The 25,714-nt window shown below is 37.2% G+C and overlaps 1 protein-coding gene across 3 annotated transcripts in view; it reads right to left on the reverse strand.

Moving 5' to 3' along the window:
- Positions 1 to 25,714, reverse strand: part of SIPA1L1 (signal induced proliferation associated 1 like 1) — a 190,538-nt gene that overhangs the window by 125,607 nt on the left and 39,217 nt on the right. The window lies entirely within an intron of this gene.

Consider the following 25,714-nt stretch of genomic DNA (forward strand, 5'->3'; position numbering starts at 1 on the left):
CTTCTCCTTCTTTCTGCCACCTCCCACAAAAGCCATTCTCAGAGCAGAAATTCACCTGCATAACAACAGTTCAGAGCTCCAGAAGCCTTTCATAATTAATAACATTAGAATGTATTGAAATTACATCTAAAGCCTTAAAAATAAAAGCACACCACACACACACACACACAGAGAAAACAAATTAAATTTTAGAAACCATAAGAATTAGCAACGTTTGTTCTAATCAGAATCTAACAGTACTCAGAACTTCTGACAGAAGATGCAAGAAGTTCAGATGTTTCTCAGATATCTTAAAAATCACCTCCTCCACTTCCTAAGCGCTCTCTAAGTCCATTCATTTCCCAAGAAAAGTTCATAGGAGTACCAATAGCAGTGTTAAATTCATCAGCATTAGAACCTCAAGAGAAAGACAATCTGAAACAACTATGAAAGAGAAGAAATAAGGCAATAGAGAAACAAGTTCAAACAAATAATGGGATGTATGAAGTAGTAAGAAGTAAAATCCCTCATTTGGCAAAAATTGGAGTCATATGTTACAAAAGAAGATGTATAAGACTACTAAACTTTGAAGTTACAGTCACCTTGACCTTCATCCTCTTGAACAGTGAAATACAGAGTCATTTAATAGAGTCTCTCTATATAGTAATACATATACGATTCTGATAAAGCAAAAAAAAAAAAAAAAGCATGACAACATTACACAACAAATGAGTCATATACATAGAATTTGCATCCTAATAAGGCATATACTTTCATGCTTAGCTTGTCAAGCTAAAGAACATTTGCTTTGAGGCTTACTGCCAGAATAATCTGATATCTTGCATTCTTCCACAATTTTATTTTTCAGGTAAAATGATGTTTCAGTTTCTCTTAGCATTCCACAGAACAGTTCAAGGCAATGTGAAAGGCTGCCTTCTACCTTCAAGCGATAAGATTTCCACTGAGACCAAGCCCATTAAGAATGAAGAAAACTCGACAGGAGGACTCCTATAGCCAATAACATTGAAATGCAGAGGACATTTACCTTCTGCTTTTCGGAATCTTTAGGAAATTTTTTACAGTGATACTGCCAATGAAGAAAGCTAAGCAAGTAAAACCTTTTTAGTCTCTCATTTACTTTTTGTAAAATAGCAGTACAGAAATAGATTTGAAATGGAATTATGCTTCAATTTTTTTAATGAATGGAGATTCGTCCCAAGTTGGTACGTTTGGGAAGCTGTAATTCCAAGTCCTCTCATTTTGTGTTGTTTGTTTTTTGTTTTTATTTCCTTTCACCAAAGCAAGAAAGGAAATCTGAGACAGATTTATGGTCTAGTACAGGTTTTAACATCATAATTATAAAGCATAAATCAAAATTAGTAACATTGCATTTAATTCATTAACCACTTTACTGCTCTGTCAACAGGAGTCAATTACTGTAATACCTAGCATTTTTCTCAAAATGGACTGTAGAACAAAATTTCCTTTTTTCATTTTATTTGAAAAGGCTTCTTATTGTTTCACATCATCCTAATGCTGTAAGCCATAACCTATCCTGATTATTCATAATCACCATGGGTTACGCTTTCAGAAGCTGATTTTTCTAGCTACACAGCACATGACCATAATAGTGCATAAAAGGTTTTTCATTGACCTTTAATATAATTGTACCTCTCACTAGTACCAGTACAAGAAAGTAGCACTGGCTTGAAAAGCTTCTCATCTGAGAGCTAATACTTTTGTCTTGTGATGGAACCAATTTAGTTGAAACATCGAGGTATTCCTAGAACAATTGTGAAAACAAGTTTTCAGTGACAACAGTTAGCATTCTAAAGAAAGCAATGCAAATACTTAAGTTTGAAAAGGAGAAAACCAACAACAAATGCAGAGCCCACTTCATCATATCTCTTCTGAAAGAAGCAGCCATTCTTATTTGTTGCTACCAATACCGCCTTTTTAAAAATCAGTTTTTCTTTGCAGAAAGTTAGTTCTTTGCCAGGTTAAGATAAAAACCAAAGACCATGTTTTGTCAGGAAAATTACAAACTATTTTGTACTCTTCTCAGCAGATAGCTCATCTATCTGCATTTCAAGATAAACTGTTCTGTAAACAAAATTTCACGGTCATGCTCTTAGTTGTGTAATTCAAAAATCAGAAAAGCACATGTAGACCTGCTTAGCATTACTAAGGCTTACATGAAGTTTTGTAAAGAATTTACTGAAAACAGATATAGTCCAGCAATTTTACCATATATCTAAGAGCTCTATATAATTCAAACAAGCAATTTTACTTTTCTGTTCTGAAGCTTTCCCCTTAATGAAAACATTTCGCTCACAGGGGCCAAATAATTATAGTCCATGAAGATCCTGAGCCTAAAACACAATGCAATGTGATGCATCTCAGTACAGAGGATGAAGGAAAAACAAACCACATTTTATATTAATTTCAAATGAGAAAATATTTGAGTTGCAGCAGAACCAGCTACTTTTGCATCTGCATGAATATTAACAAAACTACACACAATAAAGGAAATACAACGTTAATATAATTTCTCTCAAACTGCATACCAAGCCTCTTCAATGTTAGATTTTTAGCTGAACACACACCAACTTTTGGAATCGATTCTCATCCATCCAAAAGTTGCAGTAGTTTCACTAATAAAATGAGATAACATTCTAAAAACTCAGTGCTCATCTATCCATGAGAAAAAAGGGAAGAGAGCTACTATATATACTATATATATATACTATAATATTCTGTACTTATTACTTTTAATAAATCGAAACTAAAAAAGAAATGTATTAAAATACTTATGAACCCAGGACTAATAACATAGAGCATAATAGCATTTTGTCCAATATAATAAAATAGGAGGCATTACTTTCAGAGCAGCCCTCATTCTACATAACTACTTGTTTACTATTCTTAAGGTGGTCTCGCCATTACGGAATCATTTGTGCCCACACTGACTGGCTATAGTGAGAAACTGGTCCATGCCTTTACTTCTTTCATTAAAAACAAAGCAATTTTGAATGTCTGGACTTCAGTATGAGATTCATTTGTTCATAATCATATAGGACCAGTCATTCAGAAATGTGTACTTTTCCTGCTCTTCTCATACACACACACAGCACCAAGAAATTAGGCCTACTTCCAATAGATATACTATTGAGCATTCTGAATTAATTTCTGGAGTCTGTACTAAATTTCACGAAGACTGAAGAGTCTTCTGCAAAAGGGTCTCTGCCAAAGCTATTACCTGGAGCAGTTACTGGACTTCGTGCTTTGACACACTCCATCTTGACGCAGAACCTGTCCCTGGACACAGCAGTTTTAAAAGCACCATGAACAGAAGGTAGATCAGTAAGTACAAGATCTAAGGCTGAACCCAAGTGAGGATATAAAAAAACTGGGGAAGGTTTGCTACTATTTTAGACAAGAGAGAGGGGACTAAAATAGCAGATTTGCTTCCCCAAAAATGCTGCTCTTTGAAACCCTTCCAAGTTAACAGCATTGAATACAAAGGAAGATACACTACCCAACAGTTCAGGATTTTAAATATCAAAATCCAGACACCCTTGTTTCTGAAGAAACTGCCGTATGATGAAGGAAACTGAGATAAGGAAATTTTTAATATAGGAAAATAAATTATGAAGAAAACTAAAGTAACAACAAAACAGCAAGGGTATCTACTTGTCGAACTGAAATTTGCTATCCCAACAAAAGAGCTAGTAAGCAGCACTATTAAATAGAAATTATGGAATGCACATGTCATGGCATTTTTAAATACCTACAGACACCAGTATATGTCTAAAAAAAAAACTGCTTGTTCTCTTACACTGAACAAAACAAACAGCCCTGGTAACAAGTTATCATTCTGAGGTACTGTCCATATTATTCCTATCTACAGAAGCTTGTCTGTGCACCTACTGTGAAACTCTTCAAGCTTTAAATACATTTCTTGAACAGTTTTAAGATTAGCTTTCGTACTTGTTATCTTGAGAATAGTTTTAAATTTACAAAATAGGAAAACATTTCTGAAAAAGATTCTCTAGCTGTACTGTAGCCATTTGAATTAACCAGCAGCAGATTTTTCTTTCCATGTATTTAAATATCTATTTTGAAAATCTTTAGAGCTATTACATGATCCTTCATCTCCATAGGTAACATCCACAAAGAGGCTAAGACAGGTCTTAAAGCCTTTCAAGTAACCTAACAACACGACAGTGCCGTTACAACTGCACAGCGGTAATCTTCAGACAGGATTAGGAAGAGCAGGAAAAAGAAAACATCAGTAATGAATTATGCAGAATTCAAACAACTTAGAGCAGGAACATGAGGCACAAGCAGAACTTAAATTCTGCTTGTAAAAAAAAAAAATAGACGCACCTGAAGTGGCAAGTGATTTCTGAAACCTCCTAAAGGCTCACACAAGAGCACTTGATCTCATAAAAGCACGCATGTGCTGGCGGGGGGCTCTTGTCCCCCTGTCTTCACAAGTGCTGGCTTTCAGCAGGATCAGCTTCTGGTCCCAGCCCACTGCAAATGGGTACAAAACAACATCCAGAGGCAGAAAGAAGCAGCACACCAAACAGAGGGGATTGATGGAAGCAAGATGAACCCGCCCAGGGACTCCATAGACTCACGCCAGACTCGCATGGCCACACCACCACATCCTGAGCTTCCTGGAAGCAACGTTCTCAATTCTGGTAGGAAAACACAGATTCGGCCAAGACTACTAAAAAGGCAATTGCCAAGACAGAGGGCTGAGCTCTTAGACACACAAATGAAAAATCTCATCCCCTGGGCTTAAGTAGTTACCCCTGACAATTATTTCTTTACTTCACCCAGCTATTCACCTATTTTGAGGGGAAAAAATACCAGAACTTCAACTAAGATACTAATTTCATAAAAGCACGAGTAAGCTCAAAACTTACCAATGCACTCTAAAGTCAGGTTATGATTTAGTTTGCCTTTGTCTAAAAGATTCAGCAGAAGCATTTGAAAGAAACACTACAGATTTAGTTATCACATATTGTGGTTTCCCTTTTTAGGGTGACTGATGTAACAGGAACTGAAGATGGGCTTCTGCACTCCTCATATCCCAGAGATGGAAGACAAATCAAGTAAGCCCAGCCTGATGCACTCTGTTAACGTATCATACTCTGACCTGTGGCATGTATTCTCATAATTCATAAGCGAAACTGCTCTGCTAAGCTAGTTTTCAGACAGATCAGAAATGGTTCTCCAGCAATTACATACAAGAATAGTTTGGTGCCCATTTTCAAACACTGCGAATATAGCATTACCAGTATATTCCGCTGAAAAGCATTTGAAATTCAGAATAGACGTCCATCCCAAGTACCACTTCAATCTTCAGGTACAGAATAAATACATGTTGTAGTTTTGATTCAGTGAAAAAACAGGAAGGTTTTTTGTTGCCAAGAGAACAGCTTCAAGCCTAAAGATACACGTCTATGACATTTCAGAGGGTAATATACTTCGAACTATACTGACCTAAAAGGGCTTCCCCATCAGCAGGGTCTCAACCACCACAGTTGCACAGCACAAAAGTGTTAAGAAAACAGCACTGCCCTATTGGGGGAGAGCCCAGCACAGATAGCACAGTGAAACATAAGGCTTCTTTCCCTCCTATCTAGACTAAACACATGAAAAACCTTGCTAGTACCAGCCTCTCCGGGAAACCCACCTGCCTCTCACCAGCACACATCTCAGGAAGGAAATGCTCACCTTCACTCACCATGCATGCAGCAAGCCCCACTCAACGAGCCTGCAAAAACACACCACATCACAACCAGGAGAGCACAGCCCTATAGGTACTCACTCATGTCACACCATTTTATGTCACACAAGTTACAGAAGACAAACGTTATCATCTTGCCAATCAAACCTTTACTGACTAGGCAGGTCATGAGAGGAAAACAACCAATGCCCACAAGAAACTATCGCTTCAGAAGAAGACACAGCTGTAACTACAAACATTAAAGGTATGTGAACGTCAGTGTTACTAACAAAAAAACACCCCATCAAAATAAAGATAACAACAAAAACACCTGTCAGAGGGGCGCTGCCAACACTAAACACCAGTCCTGAACAAAGATCCTCTCGAAGCACCAGAGACACCTGCGAGGCCCAGGTGCCATTCCCACTACAACATGCCACAGGCCATCTCCAGGTTTGTCAACCCCAGCAGAACATGTGCTAGTAGGGGGAGGCTACTTGGGATATATAATAATGAACAAAAAATAGGGATAACTACTAAGAGAACAGCATAGGAATGCTCCTCTTAGAAAACGTCTACAGATATGTGAGTGCTAAGTTTACACTTAATTTTCCACCAAATAAAATTATGGCTTACATTCACTAATTTACCAATAATTGTGTCTAGAGCTGGAAATATAAAGGAAGAAATGGGAGAATGACAGAACGTCTTGATACAACTGCCTGAGGAGGCTGTTTCCTATAAAATGTTGTGGACTACAAAACGTTAATGAATATAACTTTAGATCTGAGAAATACAACCTAAAGCCTTCAAACAATTTAACTACAACTAATATTTTTAACATGCTTATATTCATAGGACGAATAGCATGCTGCAGAAGGCACAAAGGAATTTTTTTGCAAGTTGATTTCTCAAGCCATCTGTTTCTCTGCAAAACACACATATAATGGAATATATGCCTTGAAAGAAGCTCCTAAGTAAAAAGTTCTACCTTTCTCCTCCTTTCTCTCAGGCCACAGTTGGCAGATGGTCAAGAGGATGTTTATAGCAAAAAGGGATGTTTATTGACCAACTTCATAGGTTAAAGATGCTGGAAGTATAGTAACAACACATGACAACGCCTTTTAGTAAACAAAGTACTGAACTTGTAATGCATTCTAATAATGCTATCAGAAAATATTTGGAAAACACCAATTCTTCTGTACTCACATATGAAAAGCTGCCTTCTTATTCCTATAGAGCTCTATATCCCAAAATACAATCTTAACTTGATCTCTTCTAACTATTTAAAATTCTCAGTCTCAACAACACTGAAAGTAAACAGCTGCCAGTGATGAGTTTGAAATATTTACAGGTTACCAGTTGTCTTCATATTGCAATTTTGATTAAATATTCTTTTTCTTTTGAAGACAAAATGTAAGTCTGGTAAATGAATTAACTGGGTCACAGTCTAACTTGCATAATCTTTATTACTCCAACCACAGGAAAAAAAAAAGCAATACATAAGCATATTGGTTTTCCATGAGTTGTGGAAAGTATTGCTCAACACTGAAGCACAGGACTAAATCATATTTTACATATAGTTTCCTTACTGAAGTCTTCAAGTATTCTTTTTTATTATACTTGCGTGAAGCAAGAACAATTTCTTTTATTTTAGAGACATAACTGAGGTCAACAAGTTGAGGGTGAAAGTCATTCAGCAGGCACAGCACAGCCCCTGCAGGCACCCCCCCCAGCACAGTCACTGCGTCACTGCACAGCACCCTACACTGAAATAAATGTGAGTTAAGTGCCACCTCTAGGGAATCTCACTCTGTTTTGTGTTGCTGCATTTTAACAAGATCTCAGCTAGTTCTCCAATTACTCCATACTGGAAAAGGAACAAACATATTAAAAAAATAAAATAAATAAACAATAAAACACTAAGGTCTGAATGCCCCAAAGGATACACTTGCCTAAAAAAGCACTTGGACACAAACATTGAAGTGATACTGGAAACTCTAGCTTTGCCCTTCAGGGTCAAACTGTCTGTTCCAGTCTAATTCCATGCATACTTTATCGTCTGGAACAAGCGGGAGCTGCAGAGGAACGACGTCCTGTCTTTTCCCACTCTCTCAGCCCTTTCTGATTAAGAGTCACTTGGTGATGAGGTGAACCGGATTAAGAACACTAAGGCAACTGGAAGGAGATATTTCTTCCTTAGTAGGTTAACATCAATAAAGAAGAATTTTCAGCCAGTTCACTGAATAGCTACCAGAGTGCCTCTGCAAGCAGAAGAGTAGATGGGAAAGTGCAACAGTTTAGAAGACCACAATTCTCTGCAATAACTCGGGTCCATTCATGCTGGATTAACATTGTCCAGGAAGCACAATATTAATCACCTACATCTCAACAAGTCATTTTCCTCAAGCTTCTGTTCCTATTCCGCAACATCTAAACAAGGAAATCAAAGAAGGATTTTCAAACAACATCCTCTTCTATTACCCCAACATGTACAACAGGGCCTAATCCAAAACATCCAACAGTCATGACACCAAAACCTAGTAAAAGTATATCTAACACAGATGAATACTTTCACCCACATCAAACACAGCTAACACAGACATCAGTAGTCAAAAGTTCAGGAGGTAGAACTGGTTATAAAGAATAAGTAGGCATTTATTAGGTTTGGGAGAATGCAACCAATTTCCTTTTCTCCATTTTCTTTTTTCTTTTTTTTTTTTTAACTTACATGAACTGACAGTCACTACTCATTGAGCTGACAATCCACAAAGTGACTGCTCATAAAGCTGTCTACTAAAGACTCATTTTTAAGAGACGTTAAAAGTCCCTTTAAAATATTCTTTTGCTCATTGTATTATTATATTAACACACTTCCCCAAAACCTTCAGCCATACATACTAAATCAGGAAGAAATTATCCAAGCAGTATGTTCAGTGACTCTCAAAGTATTTTTCAGTTCTGCTTTGATTATGCCTCCAGTTTTAAGAATCTACTATAGACATTTTCTCAAAGGGACTTCATTGTCCTATGTACAAGGCATGCTAACTATAAATACTTAACATACTTTGCTCTAAGGAACAAATTCATGTTTTTAAAACAAGGGAAATCAAACAAGTATTAATGATTTTTAATTGCCTCTGACCCAGTAAGGATAACTACCATACTTCTCATCTGGTATCATTCTTACTGATTGAAATACTGGTAATTTCCCTGTAGACCAAAACAGGTCTTATCAAACACGACTAAGTCTTGAAGAGGTCATAAATTTATAATGGTATGCAGTGACTTGATACTGTATGGGGTGGTGGGGGTGGTGGAAAGAAATACATATGATGTCAATGAATTTCAATTTGCCTCTCAGTAGTTTAACATGTTACTGATTTCATCAGCAACAGACAGATGAAACAGGTAAGTGACATGCTGGCTCCTATGTGATGATACAAAGCTCTTGATAGAAAAGAAAGTTTCCAAATAAGTCACATCTCGTCAGTGCCACAGCATCAAGAATACATCACTAACTCTCAAGTTATCAACAGAAGATACATCTTTAAAAGAGTTAGTCTAGCGTACAAAGGAAAGGAAATGAATGGGAAGATTTTAGGCTTTAAAATATAAACAATTAAGAGCACAGTTGCTGCAGTAACAAAGATATGGAAGGCCACTTAAGCAGCACATCCACTTAATCAGTGAAACAGAATTCCAGAATTAGTTCCAGAAATCAAAATAAACAGAGACAAACATACAGTTCAATCCTCATCTATGCACTTAAAGAGAACAACAGATGTAGAAAATCAGACATGCAGAAAACAAAACAAAAAAAGTCAAGTAAGTTGTTTTCATATTTCAAAGTTAAAGTAATAAAGGATTGAGTTTAATAAGCATTTTAAAGCATTTCTGCAAATACACTCAACAGAGGGCTTAGATAAGAAAGAAATACTACTTATACTGACAAGTGACACATTTGAAAACACTTGACTGTCATGTGTATTGAAAGAGAATATGACAGGTTCAGTCAAGTGAATTACTGGTGCTCTGCAAGGGAAGAAAAAAAAAAAAAGACATCAGAACATCACAAACACTACACAAGTGAAGAAAATCCCATATTCCTTAACTAGATACAGTTAAATGCTAAAATCAGGAAGCATAGCTTACAGGAAAAATAGCTTACCAAAGAATAAGTTGTCATTAAATGCAGAAGGTCTCAGCAAATACCCTTCAGAGTCTTGCATTACCTTACTCTAAGGTTAGGTGTTCAGATCATCTCATCCCAGTACATTTCTCAGATTCGAGAAAACAGGCAAGGACTGAAGGATCAGAATAACATTTTGGGGCATATAAAGACTGGAACTATTTTAAAGTCATTTACACAGAAACAGGACATTACACAGAAACATCTCACAACTGTGGTAGAAACTCAAAAAAAAAACCCTATTTTTTTTTTTATCATTCTGGATTATTTTACATGCAAATATTATAGCATATATAAAACAGATGTGCTGACTACCATTTCAAGTTTTTCCTACTTGGCTGTTTATACTTTCAACACCTGTTTCCAAATGTTTCCTATCCAGTGCTTAATGATGAAACAGCATTTGTTTTGTTCCATTTTAAAGGCAACAAATTCAGGTAGTTAGTAATAACCTGTACAGAGCATAAGAAAATAGCAGATAAACTTTGTAAATTCACTGTAAACCTTGCCAAAGAGATGGAAGTGCAATCTCCCAGCATGCTGTTAGGTGAAAGTTTGGCTTTCACGCTGAGACAGGAGCTGCAGCTTCAGCTGGGGTGCTGGAGGTGTAGCACTCAGTGCATCTTTTAGAAAAAGAATTATCCCATTTCACAATTCTGGAACAAAGATGTATCTTTCAGATATCTTTTGCTTGCATTTCTAAACCCACCCATATATATATATGTATATCTATGTATATCTGCACGTGTATGCACACAAGATGCTGACTTGTCAGTCTAGAAGAGGTGGATACTGGTTTGTATTTCAGGTGCAATAGACATTTCATCCACAGTTCATTTACATTCCTGCAGTTCATGTGGCTACTGCTGCCAGAGTCATTGGTGGTAACCATACTATTCCCCTTTCAAATGTTTAGGGAAGAGAACTTCCACTGAAAGATACTCAGTCATCTACAGCATCAGTTAGGCCAGCCTTCTGCAATTCTTTTCTTGGTCATCACTTGGAAAAAAAAAGCAGTATATCCCAAAAGCTGCGTGTGTCCCTATGCATTAAATAAGGATTTTCCTAGGAAAATGTATTTATATGTGATGGTTTAAATTGCAGTTTGCTATTTATGACACATTTCTACAATTGTCAATTCTTAAGGAAACAGAAGAGAAGGAAAATGATTCAAATGAGGAAAACAATGACTAATAAAGGCCAGTTTGACAAAAGCTTTGAGTCTCAGGTGGCCTCTCTGAGAAGTAGGTGAAAGCAGCTATTTGCAGACTGAAAAATGCAACCAAGTAAAACATAAATACATTTTCAAATAAAGAAAGAACCAACTCTAAACAGGATTTCTCAGGCTACTTCTCCTGATGCTCCAAACACTCCTCCTTGAAGTTTCCACCACGACAGCAGTCTGAATTCTCCAGGGTACCAGGCACAACTGCAGTACTGACAGCATGCAGTCACACTTGCAAAGCTTTGGTTACAGAAGCAAAAACACTTCAGAGCTTGGGTCATATTCTTAATACAAATTATGGGTTCATCATCTGCCAGTTCACCTAATAGACAAAAGCAAGTTTCTTTTTACATTATTCTAGTTTCTCATTATCCAAAGAAATTATTTATAAAAAGGAGGTTTTTTCCCAATTCTTAATTCTAACTAAATCTACATTACACTAACTTAAATTCACACTTATTTCTAGTTTCAATAAATATACCGAACTACAAATAAGCAGAATGCTGCCTTCCTTTAATATTTACAGAATAAAACAAACATTCAATAATAAATAATTGGTTTTGGAGGGCAATGCAAGACACTGCAGTGGCTCACTTATACCACTTATTTTGCAGAAGGGAAAGAAGGAAAATGCAGTTATCTGAAAATCTCCTGCAATCTGATCAATTCCATTCAAATATGTTCATTGGTACAAGCATTTCTGACACAGGAGGGAAAATGGCTAAGTATCAGCAAAATGTGAAATTTCACATGATTTCTCGGCTCAGGTTGATTGTGTCACTCTAACCTTTAATCAGGAATCCAAAGAATACATCTATTCAAAATGCATCCTTTTGCTGTGCTGAGAACAAAACATGGATAATTTAACTAATCCCAGACACACACAGACAAAAAAAGGCATTACATTAGCTGATTTACCACGTCCTCTACTCGACAAGCTAAGCAGAAAAAAAAATGTTGAACTAAAGCAAAATAAATTCATAGCAGCAAATGCTGTATTTGGCGGACTTAGCAAGCACCATAAGCTGACGTCAGATCTAGAAAGTCTATAATAACTGAAGGTACAAGGTAAGACTACATCATAGCCTCTTTGGACAAAGAAAGTCAACAGAAGTATTGTTTCTATTAACATAGAGATAATTGAGTACTCCAGTATGCAGAGGTAGTTAAAAAAAAAAATAAAGTTGCTTGCATCTTGACATACACTTTACCTGGCATAGCAAGAATCCCACATTACATGGCATGCCTCTCTGTGTGGCTATACACATCTGCAGGCAAACAAAGGGGTTCAACAAAATTACTTATAGTTGTACAATACAAATATTCGGAGGCACTGACACCTATGCCTATCACACATTTATGATGCCACTACCACCCGACCTGCTGGTGGCAATAATGCACAGAAAGTCAAGCAGGATTTTGGAAACAAACTTCAAGAAAAACAGAGAGGAAACAACTTGTAATCAAGTTCTAAGAAAAAAAAAATTAACAATCCAGACTTATGGGGGATGCCAGTTTGGAGATTAAATATTTGTGCACTATGATATTTGTAAGAACTTATTTTGAATAAGATGCTTGGTTTTACTTTTCCTCCCACTGGTAGCATGCTACATGCTGATACCTTAGGAGGTGCTTGCAGCTGAGAGAAAAGGGGACAAGCCTGAAAAAAAAAAAGCAGGTTAAATTGGAGTAAGTTGTGAAACAGTAAGCAGGGACAGATACTTGCTACATGTGTGAAAACTAAATCTAAGATAAGCCCTCCTGCTTTTAAAAAAGCTTTCATAAAAGATGCAACCAAAGCAGCAATCATAGTTGTTTAGAACGTACCCTTTATAAAAGATTGGATTTGCAGATCTAATCAGAAAGGGATAAGGCAGAACACTTTGCACTTAATTTATGACATAGGCAAACAAAACCAATTAAACAGCTTTTATGTATGAATATACATTAAAGGCTAGTGCAGGATTTTAGCTTTGGTGGCTCAAAGAACTGCATTCTCAGCTTATGTCAGATTAAAATTAAATAAAAAATTGTTTCCCTCTTGGCAATTAGGGAAGCGAGTGGCTCAAAGAGACCTGCTTGCCAGCTGATCTTTGCGGTCCTACTAATGACTCAAATACAGTACAGAACACAGAAAGCATTAACAGTTCTCAAACTTGGGCTCCCAGCAGCAAGACAAATTTGATTCATTTCCCCATCCATGACAATCCTAGCTAACAATGCTAAATAACCCTTGACAAACAACTACTAAAATACCAGACCGAAAAACAGACGTGCAATCATCTTTCTGAAGTTAGCTGGACCATTCACAAGTGCTGTTACATTCAGAAACTAACATTATCCTCAGGGTAGATAGTTTATCAAAGGAAAACTGGGCCTAGAGACTTCTCTAAGATCTTAAAAAAGCCAATAGGGAGGGGGGAAAAAGTATATACAGAACATCCAAAACAGAGTACGTTCCTGCAATATCAATCTGCTTATCAATTTGCCTTGCACCAGCTAGACTCATTTACACTAAATATTAAAGCTGACCATAAAATTATCATAATGGGATTTGAACACGTCAGCAGGTGCTCAGTAAAAAGCACATCAACATCACTCCAAAAAGAAAAAAAAACAGACAAAAAAAAAAACCTGTAAATCAACAGACAATAAGAAAAAACACTGTATAACTGATTTAAGAAATAACAAGGCTATCATAACAGCTGACCTTTCAAAGCTTCTCACGGACACTGTCTGGAATACCTTTAACTCACCCTAATACACTGTACTAACTATTCCATGCTTTTCATTCTAGTTTAGCTTTGCTGATGACTCTTATAGCAAAACAGAATTTCTGCTGAACTGTATAAAATAGAAAATACTTTAAAACAGAACTATTTGCTTTTTTCTGTTACTCAAAGGAAAGTACTGTTGCTTTCTGCAACAGTCCTAGATAATTTCGAAATACACAAAGGAAAAAGAAACAAAAAGCCCTGTAGAGTATCAGGAATTTACAACAGCATTCTAATACTCCGCTCATGAAAATTAGCCTTTACTCAAAGAAAAAAAAAAAAGCTGCTCTTTTCATGGTAAGACTAAAAGGTATTTCCTCTGTTCTCCAACATTACTCACACTGTACTAACATAATGGAATTTAGTCCATCTAATGAGAAGTGACGCCAGAGATGCAGCTCAAAAGTTACTTCCAGGTAAGCAAGTGACACATGACAAAGCTAGCAATTTCATATTAAATTAATACATATGCAGGGTTGTGCAAGGAATAAAAAAAAAAAAGAACTGTAGTGCAACGTTGTTTCTGCATTACCACTACCACTGAATACACAATCACTCACTCCTCAGCACCAACGTACTATAGATAAAACATAAAAAACATTCCCATGATTTCCCAATTCTGTATTCACTGAGAGACTGCACAAGTTGACTTCAGGAATGAATAAGCTCTGCAGTAGGATTCAAATCAGTGAATTTATCAGGAGACATTATCTTTAAGATGCACTGAGCATAAAATACAACTACCTTTCTATTTTCTTGCATTTTATTTCTCTAAACTTACACCAGGAATGCAAAAACCCGTTTTTACTCAAAGATAAATTTTCAAGACATTCCAGCGCCAAGTAGGAGAAATGCAATACACTGTTCTTAGATACTTCACGGCATTAATAGCAAATCCTGTCACAAATATCCCACCACATAATTTTCAGAGCATAGCAATCTTTTGCAAACAATCAGCAGCAGACTGTCAGCTTCACTTCATTGTCCAACAAGTAAACAGCAATTACACCACAAAGAGTTAAGGAAAAATTAGAAAAGCATGCTTGATGATGTTAAGAAGTTTCAGATGTGCTTATGTCTACCACTTTCATCCGGAAGAGATTCAAATTTTTGTGGCTTAAAAGCTGTGAACATGGTTTCACAAGTCAGAAACATTCTGAAGTGTCTCAAGTTGCTCTTTGCTGTACCAAGCAAGGTATATCTAGGTTACATAAACTAGCTATTGAGTCACAAGTCTGAGCTTTCATAAAAGTATCACAGAATCGTAGGGGTTGGAAGGGACCTTCAGAGATCATCGAGTCCAACCTCCCTGCCAAAGCAGGTTCCTTACCAGGTCGCACAAGTAGGTGTCCAGGCAGGTATTGAATATCTCCAGAGAAGGAGACTCCACAACCTCCCTGGGCAGCCTGTTCCAGTGCTCCGTCACCTCACCGTAAAGAAGTTCTTGCACACATTTGTGCAGAACTTCCTATGCTGCAGTTTCTGGCTGTTTCCCCTTATCCTGTCTTCACACACTGCTGAAAACAGTCTGGCCTCACCACTCTGCCTTTCACACCTTAGATATTTACAGACCTGGATCAGGTCCCCTCTCAGTCATCTTTTCTCAAGGCTAAACAGACCCAGTTCACTTAGACTTTCTTCATAGGGGAGATGCTCCAGGCCCTTCCCCATCTTTGTGGCCCTCCGCTGGACTCTCTCCAAGAGATCCTTGTCTTTTTTGATCCTTTATGGAACCTATGAAGTATTAAAAAGTGACACCTTATGCATACAATTGATGCATAAAGAGATGATGCAGGTCCAAATGAAGCTTCAGTTTGGGTGGCGATGGGGAAAGACACAGAAAACACTGGCTTGAGAAACTTCAAGTCTGTGTCCTTCTCAAATAAGATAGGCTGACAGGTTAGCTTTTCATTGGTTTCTATTTGTTTGGGATTTTCTGTTTTACTTTACTGCTGTTTTTGTTTTGTTTTTTAAATAATCTCAAGCATGTTGCCTTACTTTTCCTTTACAAATATGAGGCTTGGGGAAAAAAAGACTAATAAATAAAAAAAAATTGGAAATGAAAAATCAACAGTGAATCCAAAGAAAATATCACCCTGTAAAAAATGGTGAATCTCTCATGAAAGGCTGAAACTTTCTAACTCATTTTGGTAATACAAAAGAACTCTTTTATGATAACTGACAAACGAAGCAAGGAATCTCTCTTCACTTATCCATCCAAGTCTCTCCCAGTATGCCTAGTGGAGACGCTTCTAGTGGAATTATCTACTAGCCACACCAGACCAAACGAACAGCACACTTTATTGCTTAATAAATGTAAATGTAAAAGTCTGCATGTCTCTTAAATAAGGTTATCTTTTAGGAAAAAAAAAAAATTATTTTCAGCAATACATGCTGCTACCAATCCCAGACACACTCTCAATTAAGTGGAGATCCACTAATGTGGTATAAGAAGGGCTCACGCAGCCCCACCAGGATCACCTGAGCAGCTGTTTGCTTTGGCTCACATACAAACAGCTTCCCCTATCCCATGTCCTTTCCTAGCTGGCAGCTATATCACACCCTGTATCAGTAAGATTCAGCTGAGTGCCAATGCAGTTAAAACTGTCTGGGCATTAGCCTTTTTTTCCCCCACTGATAATTCTAGATTTTGCATTTCTAGAAGATTTTTGCTATTTCCTTTTTCAGGCAGCTAAGGGTAAAAACAGATGAGTTAGGAGATATTATTCTCTTCTAAGATAAACCAATGAAACATCATGAGTAGGAGTTATAAACACCTGATACTCCCTGAGCATACGCCCTGGGTGCGTCCATCACATCACTCAGGCCTGGCACTCCCTATGGCTGTAGTTTTGATCTAAAATTCAAGAGCAAAATTGTTGTGGTTGGATAGAAATGAAGCAACAGAGACAGCAGTATTGCTTTTCATAGCCTCACCCTTGGAACATTTTTCAATACGTGGAAGTGGCGCGTGAGTGCTCCTAACAGGACTGAAGAAAGTTACCTCTGGTAACATGGTGGAACATGTAAGGCAGAGTCAAAACCAGACCTCATGTTAATTGTTTTTAGCCACAATTTTCAAATAGCCAGAATTTCATTTAAGTCATGCCACAAGTCAATCAGCATTGAACCTATTCACAGTAAATTTTAGCATAAGCAAATGAGTCACTAAAATTATCTTGTTCTCTGGGATTGTCACGCATTTCCAATTCCCTTCCTGTTGACGAGAAAAAGCAAACAGGTTAGGGAAACAAATAAATACAACTGTTAGACCCTAAATGACCCAACTTGTAGATACTAAGTGCCTATACGCTGGTATTTCAATCTCGCTTTAAAAGGAAAACAGGTATCTTTCAAAATGGAGATTTTAACATGTTAAAATATGACATCTGTGGTCCTTCTAATACATTTTATATCAAAATACTCAAGTCTACATAAGAATTCTAATTATCTAACTACAAAAACACAGGTAGCAAGAATAATCAATAGGATTTGGATTGTGATACCCCAAGCACTTAGCTTGAAACCTCCATCAACCTCAGATTCTTTCCATTACCAATACAACAGATGATTTTAACTCTGGTATCACTTTGGATTTTATCCCAGTTCTGAGATATTCTCTTCAGTAGGGCTGACCTAAAGTCTGACCTAGCTTTGCTCATACCCATGCTACTTGGACCATTCTACTGCAGACTCCCTTCTACCTGCATTTCTGTATCCTTCTGAAGAAACCCCTACAAAGCAGCCCTATTCCTAACTTAATTACTGCACTGTTAAATTATTTGTATCAAACAGTGAATAAGAACTGCAGGAAAAAAACACAGGCTGAAGACTGATGGGCAACAAGGTATGCCTTTCACCAAAATAAGAAACACATAAAAGTGACAATTATTTTACAAAAAGAGCTCCAATAAGACCAACTTTTAATGCACATGGACAAATTGGGTTCAGAGATATGAAAGAAAAAGGAGTTGTTTTGTATTTTAATTTTGAAAAACCTAAACATGATACAGCTTTAATTATTTGAACCTGACTACACAAAACTGTCAGCTAAACAACAGGTCAGTTTAGAGACCAACCCTATGTCTAAATTTTTGAGTGTTTAAGCAATATTACCAAACTTTAGCCCCAAACAAATAACCTGTAGATCAAATATGGAGCCCACTCCTTAACAAAAAGGAGCCAAAAAAATTGGAAATGCAAACATACCAGCACAGCTTTTCATGAGACACACGGGCATATCGTATCACAGGGCAGCCCCTCAAAAGTTTAGGCCTCATTTGATTTGCACTTGCTTTCACTTTCACTTAAGAACCTGATTTCTGAATGTTTCCTAGGAAAAAACTTCTGCCAAAGTGGGAAAGTCAGGGCAGTATCTTTATTTATTGTAAGGTGCATTTTAATTGAAAAGCAGATTAGTACACCCTGAAACTAAGACACATTTTCATACTGGAGAAAAAAAAAAAAAAAAACGAACAAACATTAATCATTTCAGTTTCAGTGGAATACCTGACACTAACAAGGCAGCCTATGAGAAGCCTTGACAGTACTAACCTCACTGAAAAGAGGAAAGAATGGGCAGTTTGTGAGTTTGTACATTTGGGTAGTGGCAGAAAGGACCTGGGAAAGAGGTCCTTTTAAACACCGGAATTCCTATTTTTCAGAAAAACAGTAAGTATCAAACATTAAAGAAATAACATTTAAAGATTAAATTTCAAGCCAAAACTCTTTAAAGTTACTGTCTACAAAATTACAGTAACAGATGGGAACACAATGCCTAGCATTACAACTTTAACACGTATTTAGAAATCGATAAAATCTAGATTATAGATACATTTTTGCAGTACTTATTTTAAACAGAACCCTTCAGAGCTTTAGCTCAGTCACCTGTTAAGAACAGGCTCCAGCAGTGATTTACAGGAATGATTAGACTTTGGAAGAATTGACAGATGGCTTCTTTCATCTTGTGACTAAGCTTTAAACCTAGACCTGCATACCCACCTCAGGTCACAGAGGTGATTGGTTTTCTTATTACTTAAATTTCAAAGCTCCATGCATTTCCTAAACTGCAATTCCAACCCTACTCCTCCCCCCCCCATAACACTGGCTTACAGTTCCCTAGGAATACCAACATAAAATCTACTGCCAAATTAAATTTTCCAGCTTAGCAGATTCCTTTCCCTTGGAACTCATCTTAGCTATTACAGCTGACATTGTTGCCTTCAGACAGCTGTAGAAGCTGGGCAGGCTTCGCTGCTCCCCTCTGCTGCAACGGAGAACAGGAGCAAGAGCTGCAGTGTTTGTGCTGGACATGGCAATGCAAACAGATTCAGATGGGAGACTCACCATAAGGTTAGGAATGGTTTTTCGGTGGGACAGTCTCAACTTGACTGTTGTGCTATTATCTGTTAGGCATCCAATTGTGAGACTTGTACAATTCTGCAATTTATTCTAGCAGACAACCCAAGATGGACAGGAACCATTCAAGCACAAGTACTACCCAAACTGGTCTCAACAGATCCTCTCTGCCAAGACACAAAGAAGAAAGTCAGTTGCTGCCAGTTCACAACCAGAGTGGCGTGGTTCTCCACACTTATGGTCTCATGCTTTTTACAGGTATGCCCAAAACCACCAATCCAGGACACAAACTCAGCAACTTACTATTGCTAAAAGTGCTACTTTATTTTAAGCAAACATACTACCAGTAAATCACGACAAAAATGGGTTTTCTTGTTTACTACGTTTACTAGTTTAAATAACAGACATTCCTGCCCCTCAGTGGTTTCTAGATTAACAAGTGATAGGAGCAGTCATCCAAGGAGTAGCAGCAGGTCAAGACAATGCTGCTTTCCAGGCAAGTAGGTTTAGACCAAAGCTGAGGAAACTTTTAGCAAACAATTAGATATCTATTTCTGACATGAATCTCAGTTTTGACTGTTCCATCTCTTAATAAGTTAAGTCAAGCATTAATTAAAAAACAGAATAAAGAGGAATAGTAAAATGGAGTAACTATGAATATTAAAAAACAGCCTAGATTTTTGCATGATAAATATTGCGTATATCATATCAAAAGTAAGGACAATACGAGGTCATAAAGATTGAAAAGTGTGGTTCAAGGAAAGTGGTTCAAGTACAAATAATTCTTAACTTCAACGTATCACTCCACAGATAATCAGCTTCTTTCAATTCTGTCAGGTCTTTCTATCTTTTCATTGCATTATCCATGAAACACCTGCTTTGACTGTTTCCAGCACTGAGAAAACCAAAAACCCTGCCGGACAGTTATTTCAGACTTAAGAATTCAGAAGTCTTCATTACCTAAACAGCCAAACAGAAATCAAGTGCTAAAAAGAAAACAGAGCGGCTTGTTCCCTGAGCAGCACAGAAACACCTAGCACAAACTGCCTCAGTCTGCCTGGAGAGCCTGGAAGAACTTATCCTAAAAATAGCTGACCCTCATCTAGAAAAGGTCTAGAGCAGCCTTGCCTAACTTCCAAGTTCTTCCAGCTTCGGTTGTGGCACTGAAGCGCACGACCTCTAGTGGTCCCTTCAAATCACTTAACATAGGACTTTTCAATGTCCACCTGATAGAAATCTATTTCCAACAAGCCACATGTTTCTCTGTATTAGCCAGACTAATAGTAAACCTTCATGTAACTACAATTTGTCCAATAGATTGCCAGTCCACACTTTAAAAATGACACTACTTTGACTGTAGTACCCTAAGTTTATCACCACAATAATTACTTACTTCTCTTATGAAAGTATTCACAATGGATTTTCCTAGTTTACACTTACTGTATTACTAACAGATATTTTCTTCATTGGACAGGAGCAGTGTACATCAGAGGCGAGAGCAGTATTCGTTCTGATATAATTAACACAAAACGTTGGGCAAGAGATAAACAGGCAAGAAGGAAATCTAGATCCAAAATTTCTCACTTTCACGGTCAAGAATTGATTTTTATCATAGCTAATTAGAAAAGCAACTGTTTCCAATTTAATTTCTCCATTATTATTTTTTATCAATGAAGCATGCATTTTCTAACATGCAAAAAAGAAAAAGAACAAAGCAACTATGGAATGTGTATACTTTCCCTGAATGTCAAACCTAATGCTATTTCAAGATGCAGCTTTGAATAAACCCGTCTCTGCTGTGAGGTATCACATTTACTATGAACATACGCATCAGCTTTCCACTATACAAGTTGCATCTAAACTGCAAATCCATGGGAGCAGGTCATCCTTGAAGAAAAAGATTTTTGTCAGTACTTCCTCTTAGGTTGGATCAATGTAGTTGCTGCCTCACCTCTAACAGCCTTAGAGCAGAAAAAGAGATCTGACTGGTTTGTTTCCCTACTCCTACGAACAAGAAGAAACAGTGTCCATGCTCCAGCTTGCCTAAGTTTCTTCCAAGCAATTAAAATTTTAATTCTAATGTAATGCTATTGAGAAGGTCCACATGGTGCTGTAGAAAAACTGTATCATTACGTAAAGTTTTATAGTTATAAGTGCCTGGGCTTTCTTTTATACCAAGAAATACCTACTCTTCCTAACAATCATTGCATGAATGAAACCTGTACCAACATAACTCATCTCTATCTCAGTAGCTGCGTGCTTTATGAGAAGCTTTGATTTCATACACACATCCACATAAATCCTATGTATATATCAATATATCTTTGAATATATGAAATACATATTCATATGCATGAATCTTTTTCCCTTTTCCCCTCCTACACTCAGAATCAAAGCTGTATACACTAGAACAGCAAACACCCAGAGACAGTTCTGAAAGGGTTTTAAAGGCAGAACTATCCTGACCTCTAAAAGAGGAGCAACAAAGAAGTCACATGAGATTTTGAACAATATCAACTCTGAGGATCCTAAGAGGATAGCTATAATGTTATTTCTCTAAGTGAGAAGATTAGAAGTGAGTCAAGATTGACATAATAAAGGCCTCGAAAGAACAATCACTTCAGAAGCAAGAAGGTACATGGGGGATTTTGGAGATAATCTAAAAAGTAACGTTCCCCAGCTGTGATTTCCATCACATTAGCTCATGGAGTATCTTTTTATTTCTAGTGTCTCTTCACAACAGATAGCCTGGAGAGCTCTTTAGAAAACGGAACTAAAGAGCACTCTACTAGGGGTCCTCCTGAACAGCCAGAGAATGACACAGCCAACCTAAAGCACACATTCATAGCATAACTGATGCTTCCAGCTAACAGGAGCTGCACTAAGTTCCACCTTCCATTTCACATACCATCAGTTGGCAGTGTGTGATTACTACCTCTCACTTTCTACGGCATAACATTTCCAGCCTGAAACATGGGCAGACATATATTTACGTAAAAAGTACTTGTGGTAAAGGCTCACAGGAAAAAGTTTATAATATGCCTTAAAAAGTGTGATATTGCTTCCTCTGAGCACTGAATTAATAAGGCCAGTACTCCTTTTAAACATTTATACCGTTAGTTTCCTACTTCAAATGAATTAGTGAAACCAGTGAATATCTCATATGAAGAAAGTGAAATTAATTTAGATAGATAAATTCTTGTTTCCATAGGTATGAGAGAAAAATGCATTAAACAGCCATTCCATTCAGCATTTCCACCTTCACACTGACCATAAATGCATAGAGTAGAAAGAGCAAGGATAATGTGTTACTTGTGAAGAATCTCTTTATGTAGCTCTGGTTCAAGGAGGGATTTCCCTCATTCATTCTATTTTTAAAATCCGTGAAACAGGGCTGAAGTTTCAGCTAATCTCATTTCTTTCAGATGTCAGTTCAGAAAGAAGAGGAAAGATTTGCTTTCAACTTTGAGCGGCTTAGCTTGCAGGTCCCTCTGCAAGAGAGGCTTGTCCATTATTCAGATCCATCCAGTCACAATGAAGTGCTCAAGTCTCCCTCAATGGGCCAATGAAACCCAAGAAATTCATTATATAATCACACTGGTAAATTCTCAAAGGGAGAATGTGGGCACACACAACTACAGCAGATGACGTTTCTCTCTCCAAGTCAGTTACAAAATCCCATGGATATTTCTGCCACCTGACTGAAGACAGTTTGTCTTTAGACAGTTAGATGATAAATCAACGCTTTGACATTGCATACCATGCAAATTTCAAAAATAGAATAACAAATAAAAAAATCAGTTATATCTGAATAGTAACAGAACAATTACTGACTACAAACATCACACTTGGGAACACAAGCTACGTGAAATACAGGGTGTAGCACAAAGTGTTTAATTTTATTGCAAAACAGTACTTAGATTTCAGGAATAAGAGCATCAAAACGTTCCTCAAAGGACATAAAAACTTCCCTTGATTGTGATTTTCAAGCATACATAGTAAGAATTAAACACTTAGAAATATTTCTATTACCATAGTGCATAACAAATTAAACCACGAACAGAGCCTACTTCATTAGGTGCAGCAAAAACAAAGACAGCTCCTGAGATAATTACCTAAACTACTTGTTGTACTGTGAGGATTTGGCCATTGACATTGAAACTGCATTGTTTCAGCCTGAGGGAAAGACGCCATGTAGTTAAGGATGCACATTTTCTGTTGTGCAATGCCCTCTTTGGATTGCTTGTTTCTCTCTGATCTTCATGAACTATGTCAAGTTGCCCTTCAGTATGGTATGCAATTCTCCACATTCCAGCTGGTTCAAGTGGCTGCAGCCACAGCCAGACCCCTCGCCTCCCTCATAGTACGCGCACCTGAGCTAGAAAAGATTTGGTCTTAGGCAAGATACTGCAGGCAGACAAAAGCCATGTCTGGAAGAGACTTAAAAATGACCATTCCCACAAGTAAAAGAAATCTGTACCAACAACTGCACTTGCATACTCATGCTTTTATTTAAGACCCTCCAAAACCAACCAGAAATGCTTTCCATCAGCCTAAGCCAGTCAAGCTATTAACACTCATCTTTGATTGGCAATGGGAAAAGCCAAACCAAACCTATTTTTAAATGACATTGGGAGTGGATTATTACAAGAAAGTTACCCAGGGTACATCACAGCATCCCTGAGATCTCCCTCACAGCATTGTGACCTGACTCTCAAGCACCACCACCTGCATGGGCCACGCTGCAGATGTCCTGCCATCCTCCGCTGATCTCTACTTCCCTTCAAGGGCAACCCCCAGCTAAACAGTTACAAATACTGTTGTTAACATGAAAGTCATTAATGCCTCCTGAGGACACCTTAAGTTAATTGGCAGAGAGAGAGAAAGATCAGCCCAGGACTGTCATGAGGTCAGATACCCCATGCATAACCTAATGCAGCTGAAGGTGAACTTCTACAAAGCTAACATTTCCCCAGAAATGAACATGTCCAGCAGGACTGCAATACATTCAATCCATTTAACAATTCCCTAAGTGTGACAGCACTTGTTTCTATGTGTATATATATATATATATATATATATATATATATATATATATATGTAGCAAAAAAGAAGGGGAAAATAATTTAAAAGCTTACATGCTTCTATTTGGCTGAGAAGCATCACACTTAAGTGTCAAACTCCTTCTAAACTTCCCAATAACAAAGATATCACTACATTTTTTTGTATATCCAAATACCTCACCTCCAGTGGGTTACAACAGATCCTCTAATTAATCTGTCATAGTACTCAAATTTGAACCCTTTTTCAAGGGGGGGAAAAAAAAAAAAAAAAAAAAGCTATTCTTTCAACAGACATTCAATTAGAACTTTTTTTTTTTTTTGCCTTAGAAAGGTAAAAAAAAACAGATTATTTCCCAAAAACTAGCATACAATTTCTCATCAAGGTCTTCTCAGTTCAGTCCTGTTATTCTGACTATTTTTACTTTTTTTCCAGAAATAAGGGTGCAGCAGAGTAGCTCTAAAAAGCAAAATACTGACTACGACCACCATTCAAGATGATCAACTGTCAGGAGAACATTTAAAGAATTAGTTCTGCAAACACATGAAAAACACACATTTAAGTCAAATATTCTGAGTATTTACAACCCGCTAAAATTATCCCAAAGGCAAAATTACTTTACAATATTAATTAGTGAAAAATCCCAGAGAACCAATTTTTAAGCAAGAATTATAAAGCACATTTTGCCTTCTACTATAAGTAGCAGCTGTCCTATTTATTTTTCAGGCTTTTTACTCCACGCTGTTACTGTTTATATACAAACTTTGACAGAAGAGGGAAAAAAAAAAGAAAAAGAAAAAGAAAACCTACATCCTTCGATACTTTAAGATAACCATCAGAAAATAACCTTTAAAAAGAACCACGTAACTCATCATTTCAAGCTTATCCCCATAAACACTGTTGGCTAATTCCATTTACTCCAGAAAGCCAGGATACCCTCTGAGAAAATCACAGATTAGCCTACGCTTACAAAAAGATATTCTTTGAAGTTTTAAGGACACGTTTCACTTCTACAGAGACTTCCCCACCATCTCCCACACACAGCCTCCATAAGGCTCTACTGCCTGGCAAATAAGATGCAAAATAATGTGCAGACAGCAGCCATTTGGCCAAGTGATAGCACATGAAACAGCGGGCACAGTAACTAGGAAAATGGTCTAACAGTTATACTATTGAAGTGAAGTTTTCACACCCAGCTCCAGAGTTCTGCAAAACACTCTTCTGGTGATGGGGCCATTAAGGCTGGTGGCATATCCTCAAAATTATGGTTATATACATATACATGAAAATGAATTTATTGTGTATATACATGAACAAACTAACAAGATGTAGCTATATTCAGATATTTGTGGTATCAGATCATAAGTGATGCAAATAAGGGT

This window comes from Meleagris gallopavo, chromosome 5, assembly GCF_905368555.1.
Source record: "Meleagris gallopavo chromosome 5, MGAL_WU_HG_1.1, whole genome shotgun sequence".
NCBI lineage: Eukaryota > Metazoa > Chordata > Aves > Galliformes > Phasianidae > Meleagris > Meleagris gallopavo.